Below are 18,397 nucleotides of genomic sequence, written 5' to 3' on the forward strand. Positions count from 1 at the left end.
CTGAATCTATTGACTATTACATTTTAAATATCATTGGCTACCTGCTGTTGTTGTTTTGCTTGTTTGGTAATTTTTAATTTTATGTCAAACATTGTGAATTCTTTTATGTGGTAATTCTTAATTATAATCTTCTAGCTTCTGTCATGTTTTCCTTAAATTAACAGCGCCCACTTCAAAAGGGCTAATATATGGATTTGTAGACCTGGTCTATGTTTCTATATTCTTCTTCCTTGTTTTTTGTCCTTGTAAGGCACAGTTGTGTACAGCTTCCAACATCTCTGCTCAGCCCTTCAGTATCCCAACAGCTATTCCCTGTTAGACCTCCCAGTGGTTCTTACTAAACCTACAAAGCTTAGGAGTTGGCCAAAGACCAGGGAAATTTTTATGCAGATTTTGGGGGTTTATGTTATTGGCCTTCTTCTCTTCAGTGCTTTCATACTCAAATCCCAACTGACTATGTAACTCTGAGCTCTGATCTTTATTTTCTTTTCAACCAGTGAGAATACACTCTCTGATTAGGCTCTGTTTTCCTGGATTGTTGTTTGGACAATGCCTCAGTGAGAAACCAGTGAATGTGGGCTCACCTTATCTTCTTCCCTTTGCTCAAGGATCATAGGTAACCATGGGTGATAGCTTTTCATTGCCTACAAATTATTGTTTTTAAAATTTAGAAGTTTTTTGGGAACCTTCTTGCACTGTTGGTGGGAATGCAAACTGGTACAGCCACTCTGGAAAACAGTGTGGAGGTTCCTCAAAAAATTAAAAATAGAACTATCCTATGACCCAACAATAGCACTACTAGGAATTTACCCAAGGGATACAGGGTGCTGATGCATAGGGGCACACGTACTCCAATGTTTATAGCAGCACTTTCAACAATAGCCAAATTATGGAAAGAGCCTAAATGTCCATCAACTGACGAGTGGATAAAGAAGATATGGTTTATGTATATATAATGGAATACTATTTGGCAATGAAAAAGAATGGAATATGGCCATTTGTAGTAACATGGATGGAACTGGAAGGTATTAAGCTAAGTGAAATAAGTCAGGTAAGAAAGACAAATACCCTATGTTTTCACTCAGTTGTGGATCTTGAGAAATTTAACAGAAGACCATGGGGGAGGGGAAGGGGGAAAAAGAAACAAGTTACAGAGAGGGAGGGAGGCAAACCATAAGAGACTCTTGAATATTGAGAACAAACTGAGGGTTGATGGGGGGTGGGGGGGAGGGGAAAGTGGGTGATGGGCATTGAGAAGGGCACTTGTTGGGATGAACACTGGGCATTGTATGGAAACCAATTTGTCAATAAATTATATTTAAAAAATAATAAATAAATGAAATAAAATTTAGAATTTTTTTCCAGTTTTTATTATATTCACAAGGGAGTTTAAGCTTGTTCCTAGCTACTCTATGGTAGCCAGAACCAGTCATTAAATTTTGAAAACTAATTTATAACAAGAAAAACAATTATTTTGATATGTGTTTACAATAGGAGATTTTAGCTATTTTTGAAATTTTGTGTTTTATTTCTCAAACTTTTTGCCCTCTTTAAATAAAGATATAACAGAATAGAGAACAAGGACCCAGATTTTTAATGATAGTGTGGAGTGTTTTCTCTGAAATATAAAACAATTATGGTAAAATGCCATTTAAAATTAGGTCTCCTTATGAAAGATTAATTGTATGTGCTGAATACTTGGTCCCAAACCACTGAAGTTTTTCAGAAGATAAATGACTGAGCTAGTCAGGGGCCTAGCAGGGGAAAAAAAAGTTATACATTCAAATTGGATAATTTGAGGAATGTTTAATAAAATGATTGTTGTTCTTTTTTTTATTTTTTATTTTATTTTTTTTTTTTTTAATTTATTTTTGGGACAGAGAGAGACAGAGCATGAACGGGGGAGGGGCAGAGAGAGAGGGAGACACAGAATCGGAAACAGGCTCCAGGCTCCGAGCCATCAGCCCAGAGCCTGACGCGGGGCTCGAACTCACGGACCGCGAGATCGTGACCTGGCTGAAGTCGGACGCTTAACCGACTGCGCCACCCAGGCGCCCCTGTTGTTCTTTTTTTTAAGTGTGAGGACAAAGTATAGGGAAACAACAAGAAATAGTGCTGTACTGTGGGACGAGTGAATCATGGCACTAATATCACCCTTAGGAGAGAAGAGGAAGGGATAAAAAGGATGGTTTTGACAGGAATTCTTGACAGGTGCTGAGATCTAGTTGAGGGACTCCATCAACCCATGTCACTCTACAGGAAGGAAGCCAGGGGAAAAAACATACTCAGACTTCATTTTCCTCCCTTCGTCTAATCTCCGGCTGAGGCTTACCCAATTGAATAGGATGTCATATGACAAGGGTGCTTGGTGATGTAATCCATACAAGTCCAGTCCTCCAGAATACAGATTAGGGGGAAAACAAATAGTGTTCTAGTTGAGCAAGTAAAAACTATACAGCACACCAATGACAGGATTTGTTTTTCCCTTAATAATAACTTCAGCTTAAAGTTATTTTTTTCGCAAACGAGATTAATAAATTCACAACACACACAGAAAACATACACGTGGCAAGCATTATCCAAGTGACAATGAATAAAGTTTCCAAAAAATGGACATAGTTTGTTTTTGTTATCTGTTGAATTCTCAAGTCTTTGAACAAAATGTGATACATAGTAAATAATCAATAAATATTTGTTGTGTGACTGAACCTTTAACTGGAATTTATGACAGAACAGCAAGCTGGAGTGTCTTTGGAGACATACCCTCAAATTCTATCAGATAGGCCAACCCTTGTTTTGTCTGCTCAAGAGGCTGAGACTACTGTTACAGATTGTGTTACTTAACTCTCAAATTCTGCCTCATTGTATAACAAAATTTTGTTGAAATATAGCAATTTTGAAATCTGACCTAAGTTTTGACTGCTAAGAACTTTTTGAATACTTTCTAAAGTTTAAGAAGTAACGTCTTAACTATTTGTTTTTTCAAAGTAACAAAAATGAATTACTTTATCCTAAAAAACTATGTCTTAATTATTTTAATGGACTTGATTTTGATTAATTTACAGCTAAATCACTACATATTTTCATTACATCTAAGCTTTTATTACTAAACCACAAAAATTAGCAGGCTGTTGACTACAAAATTCAATTTTATTTCATATAGTCATAAAATGATATGAAAATTCACCACATGAGAGATGCTTATTTTATTTTTAATTAGGCATAAAACATGTTTAAACTAGGAAGACAAATGCCTTTATAGGTCATTAAAGGGTAATAATTTTCAGGGCTTCATTCAAATTTAATAAGTTAGGTAAGGGATTTTTTTTAAGGAAAAAAATGGCAAAATAGAGCCTACATTGTAAAAATCTATTTTACTAAGGATGCTATCAATGGAAGGGTGGTCAAAGCAAATCTGTTTTTCCCTTTATTCTCTGTATGATACAGTTAACATTTCACCGGTGGCTTGTCAAGTTGATTTTTTTCTAGTAAATGATAGTAAATATGAGATATTTCTCACGACACTCATAAGAAATTAACTTTTGACTGTGTTAGGCTGCTGAGATTTTACTATGGCTTATTCCAATGGCATTACCAAGTCTATCTTGACTAACATAGTATATGTAATATAACCTACTATAACAGTTGTAGTAAAAGGCTTGGACTAAAAAAATCCCATTCGCATTAGCAGTCACTTCCCATTTTCTCCTTCCTGTGACCCGTAGCAAACACTAATCTATTTTCTGATTCTATGGATTTGCTGATGCCAGACACTTTAGATAAACAGAATCATGCAATATGTGTCCTCTTGTGAATGGCTTATTTTATTTACAATGATGTTTTTAAGGTTCATCCATATTGTACCTCATTCCTTCTATGGCTGAAATATTCCTTTGCATGAATATATCACATTGTGTTTACCCATTCATTAATTGATGGCCATTTGGGTTGTTTCTATTTTTGACTATCATGAATAATGCTGCTATGAACATTATGTACAGTTTTTGTGCAAACATATTTTCAGTTCTCTTGGGTGTATACTGAGAAGTATAATTGCTGGGTATTATGTAACTCTAGGGTTAATTTTTTGAGAATATGACAGACTATCTCCAGAGCAACTGTACCATTTTATATTCCCACCAGTAATGTATGAAGAGTCCAGTATTTCCACATTATTGCTAACACTTGTTTTTGTCCATCCTTTAGAATATAGTCATCTTAGTGGTTGTGAAGTGATATCTCATTGTGGTTTTGATTTGCGTATCCCCAATAAATTAGTGATATTGATTTGTTTTTAAGTGCTTATTGGACATTTTTATGTCATGTTCAGAGAAAAGTCTCTTCAGATTTTATTTCCAGGATGTAATTGGATCATTTGTCTTTTAATTAGTTGCAAGGGTTCTTTCATATTTTGGATAGTAGCCCTTTATTAGATGTATGTTTTACAAATATTCCTTCCCTGTAATTGGATTTTGACTATAGAAAAACCCTTCAGAAAATAGTGTAAGTGGTGAGTTGGGAGAAATGAAGAAGAAAAAAGGAAGAACAATTACTAACTTATTGGGTAACTCAAGAAAAGGAATGGTGAGACAGCAGTCATAGAAATAGAGAGGAAATAGGAACAATTTAAAGAGTTATTTCCTATATTTAATAACAGAATAGATGAAGGAGCTGGGCTATGCTGTGAGACTGTGGTAGTCATAATCGTTGTTCCTCTTTTTGCTAGCTGGATAACAAAGTATTGGTATTTTTAGAACATAAATTGTATGCACAATTTTTATTTAAAAATAGTCCATAAATATTTTTTTATACTGATTTTCTCAAATACTGAGGTTTGGGGGATATTTTAGAAGAAATATTTTCTGAGGACACCTGGGTGGCTCAGTCATTTAAGTGCCTGGCTTCAGCTTAGGTCATGATCTCACGGTTCGTGGGTTCAAGCCCTGCATTGGGCTCTGTGCAGATAGCTCAGAACCTGCAGCCTGCTTCAGATTCTTTGTCTCCCTCTCTCTCTCTGCCCCTGCCCTGCTCATGCTCTGTCTCTCTCTGTCTCTCAAAAATAAATAAATGTTAAAAAAGAAAAAAGAAATATTTTCTGGAGAACTTATGAGCAAATTCTAATGAGAATTATGTTTCTGGAAATTTTGAAAGAAAAATCCTGTGTTGTACCTATGTTCACATCTGACTGGCTATATAATCTTGGACAAGTTTATTAAGCACTTTGAAAATCAGCTCTCTCATCTGTGAAATTGGGATAATAATTCTCCCATATCTACAGATTGGGGTGGGGGGAAGTAGTGGGTAATAGCATGCTTTTTTAACTCAAGCTACCTGCATTCGATCATGCTAGTTATGATCTGTGTAACACTGAGAAATTATATAACTAACTGTGCTTTAGTATGATCTGGGAAAATGAAGATAATATTTAACTTCAAAGTAATGTTATGAAGATTGAGCGAATACAAATTAAACTCAGCATGATATCTGAAAAATGTAATTTCCTAATAAATATTAGCTTTTATTGTAAATGTTACATAAAATTATTTATGTGAAGTACTCATTTTAGAGCTTGGACACATAGGGTAATTAATTCATGCTTGGTGCTATCATTACAATAACCATTATTACTTGATGTCAGAGAAAGAAAGAAAAAATGAAAAGTTGAGGATGAACAACACAGTTTATAGCTTGGTAAGGATGATGCTACCATTTATTATACAAGAAAAATAGCAAACCAGGTGGAAAATCAAGACAATATTTGAGCATATTAAGTCAGAGATACTAGATAACTTGGTAGAAATGTCCAGTAGATAACTGATTGTATTCATTTGGACATTGGTTAAAGGTAGAACTTGAAAACTGCTTAAGATGTTTCCAAAGTGAGAGAGTTATTCTAGGCTTTGGTTGGAGAGGAGGCTGATGTAATGGAAAAACATAGTATAGATCTTTGGTTCACTAGGAGGAAGCTGAGAATAGGAGGAGAGAAGCACAAGAAAGGAGCTGAAGGTAAACTGATCATAAAACTGATTTGAGAAAATAGGAAGAAAGGTGTTCTGTCTGTAAAGGAAGAACTTAAGGCATCCAGATTGGGTTTACAAGCTCAGGAGTGTGTGTCTAAGGAAATGAAGTATTGCAGGTACAAGTCATGAATTCTAAAGAAATTATTGCCTGTTATAACTTTTCTGGCTTTTTATTGTAGTGAAGAAAAATATAGAGTAATTATATCAGTCACAAGTAAGAAACACATGTGCACTCAGGTTTGGTCATGAAGAAGGTTTCCAGTAAAAGGACTTTACAATGGTGAAAGCATAGTTTAGAAAAAGCATTGAGGAGATGCATTGAGCCTATGTAACTAACAACACGGGACCTTTACCAACCTTAGGCCGAAAGAGGCCAGGGGAGGTAGCATTGATCAGATCCCAGAGATGAAAGCTCTGTAGAGAAGGTGGCCTGTCAGCAGACCACAGACAGCCAGGTTCAGAATATGAAAGAATGCATATCTTGACATTACTTTCCTCACTCTTTCCAATCTCCCGACTTTGTCCCATTGGCTGAAGCCAAAGCCTGTGAGCAAGGGAATCACTGATGCCTGCTGAATTCAGCATCCCGAGGCACAAAACAGGGTGGGAAAAGATGGAGAAGGTATCGGGGATGCTGGCAGGTAGTCAGCACAGCAGTGGAAACAAAACAAAAAATGAGAAGCTCAAAAAAATTACTCCCTCACAAGAAGCAAATTGGTTAAACGTGTTAAAATATCAGATAGTGATTTAAACAAGGTTTCAACTTGGGCTCCATTTACTGTATCATACATCTCTGATGTGTCCCACAACTTTTTAAATAAATCCATGTAAAGGTTTAATCAGAAATATGAAAATTACTTTAGAAAAAAAAATTAATGTTCTTAATAACTACATGATAAGCTTTAAAATGTTGCTGCACAATAGTTGGTTTGCTGTGACTGTGCCAGCCCCGTGGGGTCAATACGAGTGCTATGAAGTGGAATAAGAAGATGGAGGCAAAACAGAGTTTCTCCATTGATTTTAATCTTTGAAATTAGAAATAGATGTTCTCTGTCAAACGGCTTAAACTCCTCAGTTCTCAGTTGAAGTCTTATTACACTGTAGCGTTTCAAACAAGCTCTGGTATTAAATTAGATTTTGTATATACCACATCATCTCTTTTTATTGTACATTATCCATAACTCATTTTCTAATTAAAAAAAAATTATTCTATAAGGATAAGGGATACTGAAAAATAATGATAACAATTAAGTTTTTTTCAATTTCAATTGAATTTAGAGATTTTTTTTTTCTCAGTATCTTGACATTCTTTATATCAATCTGGCATCAAAATGTTGTTTTCTCCTCACCAGTGTGATAACTGGTTGTGTACGGATAATTGTCTGTTCATGGTTATCGCTGGGGATGACGAAGCAGCAAGAGACATTCAAGAGAACCATTTCAACTTCAGACTTACTCTTTCCTGCCTTGATTACTAGCCACAACTTTATCCCTTCATTATAATCAGTTCCCATGACCCCTCCCACTATAGTAACTATTTGCTCACTTGTCTTTTGGTATCAGGAATCCAAAATATCCAGGTGGCACCCACAGCTATAGGTTTAGTAGGAAAACCTTGCCTTGTCCCCTGATAGAAGCATTCCATTCTATACTCCTCCCTAAACCACTATCTCTAATGCCACAGGGCCTACTAAAGTTGTGGCAGAGTTAGGCACACATTCCTTAAATGGGCCAGTAGGAGTAATGATAAGAGAGCCTACCTGTGCTCCCATGCCTGAGACTCAGCCTCTTGTATTCTGAATTTTTTTTTTTACATTTTTTTTAATGTTTATTTACGTTTGAAAGAGAGAGAGAGAGAGAGAGAGAGAGAGAGAGAGACAGAAGGAGACACAGAATCTGAAGCAGGCTCCAGGCTTGGAGCTGTTAGCACAGAGTGTGACATGGGGCTCGAACTCATGGACCATGAGATCATGACCTGAGCCAAAGTCGGATGCCCAACTGACTAAGCCACCCAGGTGCCCCTCATGTGTTCTGATTTTTGAGAAACTATCACCAAATAATGGCTTTTGGTTTAAAATATATATTGCATCTTGGGTGCCTGGGTGGCTCAGTCAGTTAAGTGTCTGACTCTTGATTTCAGCTTAGGCCATGATCTCACCTTAGTGAGATTCAGCCCCGCCTTGGACTCCATCCTGGGTGTGGAGCCTGCTTACGATTTCCCAGCCCCCCCACCCCTGCCTCTCTGCCCCTCCCCTCCTCTCTCTCTCAAATAAACTTAAAATACGCACGCACGTGCACACACACACTGCATCTTAAAGAACAGTATCCCAACCCCCCAACCACTCAAGGTGTCATCCTCAGAATGAAGCCTCAGCTGGGCATTTAAGAGGCCATTCCAAAATTTTATCAGCCTGGCATCTTTTGGGTGGTAAGTTATATAGTAGAATCAGTGGGGTCCATGGTCATATGCTGTCTATCGTACCTCCTATGCCATAAAATGAGCCATCAGTATCAGTCACAACTCAACTCTGTATCCAACAGTCTTGAAGACTTTCAGTATTCTTCTTCCTTGCATATATGGATATGGATATGGACACATATCACGGATCCCTCTGGGGACAGATTAGGAATACCTACTAAGCCTGCTGTGGTGTTATAGGGTCCTTCCTTAACAGCACCCAACCTCCCTTTGAACTGGGAATGAGAAATGGCTTACATCTAGAAACGGGGTAACAGATCAATGATTTTTCTATTGTAGTAGCCTCCTCCTCATCTGCTCTTGATATTTTGGGGTTATATAAAGTGAGAAGTGATTTTGTTGGTTGCTCCTCAGTCTTGCTCCTAGAATAACCAGGATATGTAACACTTACTTCTAATAGTCAACATGTGTATTTCTTAGCCAGAGGAATTTTTCTAGCTGCTCCACTTTGCCCATGCCAACTGCAATAGCGCATAATTTATATCTGCCTTCTAGTCTCCCTTAACATCTTTCAAACAATGGCTGGCGTTAGGATGTCCCTGGAAGGGGACGGCCCTCTCGCCAGCGCTCCGGAAGAAACTGAAGGGCAACCAATCACCGAGCGCCAGCACAACCCAGCGGAAAGCCCCGAGGGGCTCTCCAGAACGAACTGAAGGTCAACCAATTACTGAGCAACAGCACAACGTGGCACGAGAGAAAGACCCACCCGAGCCTAAACCCAGAACTACTACAGCTTAAAAACCCAACCCCACCATACCCGGGCGCGACTTCCCAGACTCCCTCCTTGAGTCACGGAACCTCGCCCAGAACCTTAGTTCCCAATAAAGCCTTAAACTGCAAAAATTCTTTTTGACTCTAACTCCTATCTTTGCCCCGCACAACGCCTGACACTAACAGCTGGTATCTACAAATTTATAGGTAAATACTACTGCCCCCTCAGAGTTTCGTTGAACGAGTGTGAAACGTGAGGCTATCACTCTGTGTGAAACCAGGTTCAGCTGACCACAATAATCTTAGTCAACTTTCCTTCTTAGTCTCATTTTTCCACGACCCTACAAATGCTACCTAGAATCCACCTTCCAATAAACTACTTGAACTCAAATCCTTGTTTTAGACTATACTTGGGGGTGGGGAGAAGTGAAATTAATACAGTACCAAAAGTAAATCCTTGGGACACAATAGTGGGATTGGATCACTCACCATGTAAATGCCAACAGGGTTCCATTGCTGGTGGCAAATAGGATGTGACTGTCCCTGGGATGTTGTAGTATCAGTGAGATCTTCACCTATATGAACTGGGGTGACATAAGGTGGAAAGTGATGTGTGGGCTTATATAATATCACTGGCACTTGAGAGATATGGGATATGATACAAGGATTGTGTCATTGGTTGGCTGGTGATAATTGCCATTAAGGTATGGAAAGAAGAAAATCATGGCCTTACAACATCCAATTCTTAAATCAGTCCATACTGAAGAAGCCCAAAAGTATTTAAAGAAGCCTTCAACCCCTATAAATCCAGAATGTTGCCATCTCTTTCCCTCTTGGCACTGGAAAAGCTTTAAAAACTGCCAATGGAAAACCACAATAAAACGTAAAAGTTATGGTGGTTACATGCACAAACCAGAGTAATTTGAAGGAAAAAAATCATGTGTCAATAAATACGGCTGGAATAACACTCTTAATTCTTTATCCTCTATTATGAAGATAGAAAATAATCAGTTTCTCTTCAAATACAGACTAAACTTTGCACACACAAAAATCTTTGTAGTTTCTCATTGCACTTGTCCACTCCTGGGTCACTCAGAGCCTAAAAACAACATTCAGTTTCCTTTAATTGAAAAGTAACACTTTGTAGCTAAAAAATTGTTCAAATTTAAGCTACGTTTCTTCTAAGAAATATTTTCTTTTTTTTTTCTTAAAAAAAAATTTTTTTTTTTAATGTTTATTTATTTTTGAGACGGAGACAGAGTGTGAACAGGGGAGGGGCAGAGAGAGAGGGAGACACAGAATCTGAAACAGGCTCCAGGCTCTGAGCTGTCAGCACAGAGCCCGATGCGGGGCTTGAACCCACAATCCATGAAATCATGACCTGAGCCGAAGTCGGACGCTTAACCGACTGAGCCACCCAAGTGCCCCTCTAACAAATATTTTCAATCACAGTGAGAATACAGTTCTTGTAAAATGACTTGTAATTTGACTTTAGAGCCTCTTCAGAACAACAATTCTACACTGTTATTAAATTTCAGTATGGTGAAAACTGATGGCCTGACCATTTGCACTGGGTAACTGAGGATTAGGCCTCTTTTTAAATTGTATAACAGCATTTCAATCAAATAAAAGCTAATATTGGAATCACTTATAAAAATCACAGCTCATTTTTATAAGTTTTAAAATGTTTTCTAATAAAGAACATGATCTCCTTAAGAGAGTATCAATTTATCATAGTAACCAAGTGTTTATTAACCACATGCTAATTGAATTTTTAAAATCTTGTGTCAATGTATGTTTAACTAGAACTAACATGCTCTGTTGACTCCTTCATGAATCCACCAGGCATTTCTGATCATCTCCTATACGCAAGGAATGATGATTGGTGTTCAGAGTTTATAATAAAGTATGAAAGCAGAGACAGCTAAAATGTGCACAAGGTTCTAGGAATGGAGATACACAAGCCAGGAAATAACTATAAAGGGAATAAAATGCGAGCTGGGACTAAAAGGGTTAACAAAAATTGGTCTGTGATTTTAAAGCAGTTCAACTGCCAAGTAGTTCCGCCTCTTGTCATGGGGGAAGGAGGAAAGAGCCTGGAGGGTAAAGAGGGCACTGACTACTAGGACAAGATCCTGGAGGATGGCACACTGTGGCAGGGTGGTTGTGCAATGGGAGAGTCTTCATTATTCTCTTGTACTTGCTGATGTACCTTGGACAGTCCTTCCTGCCAGTGCAAGAGTCCAGACATTAGCCTCCCATCAACTTCTAGGGAATACCTGAAGACGTTTTCCTTTCCTCCATATTTGGATATTAAGACATGGGAGGTATGGCTTCTGTAAAGTCCTGACTTTGATCCCAGTGATCCTATAACTGGTCTGAGAAATTCTTTTCTACCATCCTATTTTGTAGGCTACTTGTGGACAAGACCTGGTTTCTTTTCTACCATAGTTTGCCAATATTTTTGTTTTCCTCAAATGAAACAATGGATTTGTGAGTAACTCTGGGTCATGTAATTACAAATGTATGCACATTAGGGAGAACATTGGATCCCAACAGTTGCCAATTGAATCCTTAGTAGGAAGGAACTGCCACCATCAAGGAAAAGAGCTTGTTGAGCTATTTAGGGTAGAAAGGGATACTCAGCAGGGGCCAAGTCAACACAAAGAGAAGGCTCACTACTCTGCGTAAGAGAAAGAGAGGACATTTTTTTCCCTATGCTTGCAAGTAAAACAAAAACAAAAACAAAAACAGAAGGAAAGGCCAAAGACTAGAACAAAAGGTGGCAATGAGAGCGTGGAAGACTGAATTCTGTGTAGTGTATACATTGATGAATAAGCAAACCTTAGTGGTATGGGTGGCTCTAGAAATGTCCAAGAACAAGTATGTCCAATTAAAGGTTCTTATTTACTATATGCACTGTCATTGTTGAGCAAAATTTCTGTTCCTTGCAAATCTTGCATTATTGGTTTAGTTGGAGAGGGAGAGAGAAATAGTGCAATTATTGGGTAAATGCCATGTGTACAGGAAGGAATGACCTGTACAAGAGCAACAACAATTCCACTCTTCCTCTAGGATTTTGCCCAGATTATATGACATTGGTTTGAATTGATATGTGCATCTCAAGGAACTGAGACACACTAACTGACCTAGAGCTTATACAGAGTTATGATGACATTTGCTTTGAAAGTGAATTTTCTGTGTTCCCTAAGTTAAAGAATATTTCATGCTAATTCTTACAGACAACTAACATTTAATATCTTTTTTAATATAATGTATTAAATTCATGTTTAATAAATGTTTAAAAATAAAAGGTAAATAAGTGTTAATTTTGTATTGTGCCCCTTAGATTGTTGTGAGTAATAAATTTTGGTTGTTACCTTAATTTAGTGCACATTTAGGTGTTTGAACAATGATTAGTTCTAGTGTTAGATTTAACAACATTTATTATTCAGCTTTGGGCACTAATTAACTTTTTTTCTTACATAATTTCATGTAACTCTGAAGATCTTTCTATGGTTTGTAGAGAAAAATCATATTGTAATAAAAATAATACTATAATTAAAGAGTAGTAAATATTTCATAATCTTTGCTGTGCCAGTATTTATTTCACCCCATAAATTTGATATGTAAAATACCTCATTCTTTGTTTGGGATACCTCATTCTTTATCTGTGACTAGAAGTGCTCCTGGGTCTACTATTAAATATCCAAATTGAGACAAGTTTTAAATAATTTTGAATCTGGGTGCATTCATAGAAAATGAGATCCTGTCATATTAGATATGTATCATGTATAAAAAATTATTCTGAATTTGTTATCTTTATTCGCCTTTTTCCTATTTATCTTTTACATTTATTTTATATGTAGTGTACATATATATGATAACATTAAATATTTACTATGCACTACATAAGGTACATATAATATTGACTATATTTACCTTTATTAATCTGTGTTTAGTTCAATCAAGAAATCCCTTATTTCTGTTCCTCAGTATAACTGTAATTCCAATGATCAAAGTAGTATATCTCTTTATTTAATTTCTTATTGAGATATAATTGACATATTAGTTTCAGAGGTACAACATAATGACTCCATATTTATATATGTTGCAAAATAATCACCACAATAAAGCAGTTTATTGATACATCAATTTAAGACTTGTGTTTATTTAAATTCTAAAAGCCCATTTTGAGATAACATAAAAGGATCTTGGAAAAGTTTTTTCTAAATTTAGTTCATTAATGTTTCTTAATCTGTGAACTTAGCTTTATACCAAATTTTTGAGATTTTTGGTATAAGCCTAAGAGTATTTTTTGACAAATTGCTTTGGCTGTTTGAGAAGTTCTTACATATTGCCTTTCAAGGAACAAGGAACATCCAGAAATTAGGAGACTAAATGATATTGGAAAAGTTGCTTTTTTCTTACGATCAACATAAAAATAGGTCAAAAATATATCATGCGTGGGAGATAGAATGTTCCTTTTAGTTTTATTTTATTTTGAGGTCCTTATTAAATATATACTTTAACTACACTGATTTTGATTTAGCTTGGAATTATTTAGTGAAATTTTGATGAAAATTGCCTTTTTAAAAAATGTTAATTTATTTATTTTTGAGAGAGAGAGAGCACACACGAGCAAGCAAGGGAGGGGCAGAGAGAAAGGGAGACAGAGAATACCAAGCAGGCTATGCACTGTCAGCACAGAGCCCGAACATCAGGCTTGAACTCAGAACAGTGAAATCATGACCTGAGCCTAAATCAAGAGACAGCCGCTTGCCAACTGAGCCACCCAGGTGCTCCTGATTAAAATTGCTTTTAATAATGATGCTGAAAGATTAGGTTTTATTTTTTCCTCCTGACTTACACGCATAATTATACATGTATATTCATCATTTACTCAGCTCACTGTGATATTTAATTCATATTTATATATGGTTTTTTGCATTTATTAATTGAATATAATCAGAAAGAAACTACTAAAACTTCCAACCATAGTAATAATCAATGGAAACAAAAAGTAAAAATAAAACTATTAACACATTTAAATTTTTTTCTTTTAATTGAGAGAGAGAGAGAGTAAGTGTGAGCAGGGGAGATGGGCAGAGAGAGAGAGAATTTAAAAAAAAATTTTTTTAATGTTTTTATTTATCTTTGAGACAGAGAGAAAGAGCATGAGCAGGGGAGGGGCAGAGAGAAGGGGAGACACAATCTGAAGCAGGCTCCAGGCTCCGAGCTGTCAGCACATAGCCCAACGTGGGGCTCTAACTCACAGAGTGTGAGATCATGACCTGAAGCCGGACGCTTAACTGACTGACCCACCCAGGCGCCTCGGAGACAGAATCTTAAGTAGGCTCCGTACTCAGCACAGAGCCCAATGTGGGGCTTGATCCTGATCCCATGACCCTAGGATCATGACCTGAACTGAAATCAAGAGTTGGACACTCAACCCTGAACCACCCAGGTGCCCTCCTATTAACACATCTTAAAGCTGAATATTCAGGTTACAGTTTTTAACATAAAGATGCTGTTTTGAAATGTAAAACTATACTGATTGATAAAATGTGATAAAACTTTCAAAGCTCAATACAACAACAAAAAAACCGACAAAATTTCTTTTTAAATTAGAAAACAAAATGTAGAGTCAAAGAAAAAAAAGTTTCTGAAACTTATTAGGACTTTGAAACCTAACTCATCAGATAGGGCTTATAAATACAGAATTTTGATTGTGAAGTAGAAATTTTTCCTGTAAATGGAAGGAACATCTGGGCAGACTCAGATGAAAACAGAATGCCACAATCAGCTTATAATACAAGCCAATTCAAATGGAAAGAGATGATTCTCAAAAAAGAAAAACCATTTTGAGAATAAAGGAAACATATTCAAAACCTACAATTTATTCTTAATGATGCTTCATTTTTCATTTGCTTTATGGCAGCCTTCTAACCAAAGGGCAAAGATTGGCAGACTATTCCTTAGTCCCTTAATTTTAGCTGTCCCCTTAACTATGACTTTGGGGCTGGAATGCACAAAGAGGACAATAAATCAGAAGGAACAAAGAACCTTTAAAACTATATGGCAGAGGGGAGAAGAAACGTATGCTGAATAATTCCTTTTATATGTATCCTTAATAATTGATAAACAGTACTGAGTTTGCAGAGTTCAGTTATATATTTTTCAAGACAGGTACATTTTTTCATATTTTTCCCCATCTAACTTGAAGCAACACAGAGTGCTGTTTCACATTTCTTCCTTGATGTCATTCTCTAGTCAATTTGTTTAAAATTAGAATAAATTCTAGGTTTGGCTTTAGAAATATCCATACTTGCCCTGTCCTCAGCTCTTTCAAAACACCCATTGTATGCCTTCCTTGATTTGAAGCAAATCTCCATTTAAGTGTCATATTATCAAAGGTAGTACACTGTTGCATTAGTCAATAATACTCTGCATTTAAGGTTTCTGTTTAGATAAATCTAGCGTTTCTGAAACAAGCTTAATTTGCCAACTCTAAAACAAGAATACTAGTACTTTCTAAACTTCTTTGTCATGGAGCAGATCTCAATAGATTTTTTTCTTTCCTGATTTAAATGTTTTATAATTTAATAATTGAACTGTTATTATATGTTGAACATCGTACATGTGCTGAAATATTACAGGTAATTTTCTTTATGTAAGTAATAAGACATCTTTGACCTAACAACTAAAAACATGCGTATCAAGGTCAACAGCTGTCACACTAGATTTCATTACTATGTTACTTCTGTCATTGTATGGTGGTTAAAAGCACAGGTAGGTCAAAAGGAAAGTTCAAGGATGGAGGGCTGGTTAGAGGGGCTTTGGACAAACTGAATTGGTTATTTCTGGTCTCAAGGACTTTGGCGACATTATTACAGGTAAGGATTTGTAAGATGATCATTGGGCAGGACAGGGGAGTTGGTTAAGCTTTCCAGCTACTAACTCAAACTAGGAGTGTGGAGAGAGTAAAGAAGTTCTGGAGATGATGTACACATGCTTCAGTTTTACTGAGTTTGGTAGGGAAACTAAAAATGAGCCTGGACTATGGCCATGCCTGTTCTCACACTTATTAAATTTAGATGGTCAGGGAAAGTTTGTAAAATAGATATGGGGGGATGAAGTTTTGTGCTGATGCAGCAGTTTCCTTTACAGTATATAATTAGTTTCTTCAATTTTTAAAATTCTGTTGTTTCATGGGGCACCTGGGTGGCTCAGTCGGTTGGGCATCCAACTTCGGCTCAGGTCATGATCTCATGGTCTGTGAGTTCAAGCCCCGCGTCGGGCTCTGTGCTGACAGCTCAGAGCCTGGAGCCTGTTTCAGAATCTGTGTCTCCCTCTCTCTCTGCCCCTCCCCTGTTCATGCTCTGTCTCTCTCTGTCTCAAAAATAAATAAATGTTAAAAAAAATAAATAAATAAAATAAAATTCTGTTGTTTCTTAAATCTAAAAGTTAACTTACAGTCTTTCTACCTTACATGTGTCCTTAATATTGCAGTAACTGCCTGCAAATAAGTCATAGAACTATATAGAAAAGTAGCAAAGTATTTTTATCATTAGCATCTGCTTTTTATGTCAGCAAGGAAAAAAAAAAACATTTCAGCTTAGAAATTCACTTTTCAGCAGTCTTTATTTGTTCCTTTCCTAAACCTTTTGGATGCATTATGCCAAATCTCTAAGCATTTAAAATTTTTTTTTTTTTTTTTAATCATATTCCCTGTCTTCATTCAACAATGCCTATTCTGTTACCAGATGTGCTACATCTAAAGAGAATTGCTCTGCTTCTCTAATTTGGAGTGGAAAAGGATCTGCTTATTTATCTTTAACATTGTTGAAGTAATCTCACATAAAACACCCAGTGATGACGGGCATGGCAATATTCAGGTGAAGCAAAAATGTTTTGTTTTTCCTGGTTTATTTGGGAGTCGGTCATGATTCTGAAGAATTCAATTCACTCTTGTTTGAGGAAAAACAGCCTTTGCGTTTTTGTGTCTTTCGTATATCAAAGAATAAATCCCAGCTTCAGAAAGAAGTAAAATATAAACCCCATTAAAATGTGAGTGTTATGATAACACGGGGGGCGGGGGGGGGGCAGGTTGCGGAGACTGAGTACCCTGAGGTCTCTTTCCTCCTAATGTTAGACGTACTGCTTCCAACTTCCACTGTCCTGGCCCCATCAGAAGCTACAGGGCAGGGAGCCAAGGTGAGGCAATCTAAAGATCAATAACAGGGCACACAGTCAGGCAGATAATGACTAAGCACCAGAACAGATGGGTTAAAAGTCAGATTAGATAAAATTTAAAAGATAAGTAGTGATTTAGTGATAGGTTGGTAGAATTATCTGCTAGCACAGAGAGATAAGGATTTGGAAAATAAGAAATATTAGGTAATTGACATGAGGAATGTAATAGACAAATGTCTTATATTTCTAATGGGTATTCTAGAGGAAAGAATACAAATAATGGGGGGAGACAATATTAAAGGAGATGATAATAAAAGTAGTCATTTTCCAGTACTAATAGAAAACACACATATAGCATTTTCTCTGTGCTGGGCATTTGGCATTCATTTGTTAACTAGTTTAATCATTGTAACAATCTTCTGAGTAGGTACAGCATGAATCCATAGACAGGGGAAACAATATTATCAATCAGTATAAATAAAAAATAAGCTGACATTCTGACACCTTGTAGTCAGACTACTGAATACCAACTAAAAAGAGAAAAAAAGGGAAAAGAGCCACAATAAAATAAAGTAACAACAATTAGATCAATAACAAATTTTAAGAACACTGGAATCCTAGTTCAATGTATAGAAAGAAAATAACTATGAACGTAGAATAAAGTATCCAGAAAAATTATTTTCAAGTATGAGGGAATCACAATAGTACTTTGAGATAAAAACAATGTTTACCATCAAGACTGTCACTAAAAGAGCTTCAAAATGAATGTACTTCAGGAGGAAGAAAATTGATTGCAAAAAGAAGGTCACGAGGCAAGACAGAATAGCGAGTAAATTGATAAACATTTAACTAAATTTAAGCAAATAACTGTCTTTATAAAGTAACAGTAATAACTTCTAATTTAGGATATAAAAGAGGATAACATTAAAATACAACAATAACATGTAACTTGGAATAAGAAAAGGTCTCTTATGTTTTTTGAAATGAGAGT

The sequence above is a fragment of the Panthera leo genome, chromosome A2 (genome assembly GCF_018350215.1).
Source record: "Panthera leo isolate Ple1 chromosome A2, P.leo_Ple1_pat1.1, whole genome shotgun sequence".
Lineage (NCBI taxonomy): Eukaryota > Metazoa > Chordata > Mammalia > Carnivora > Felidae > Panthera > Panthera leo.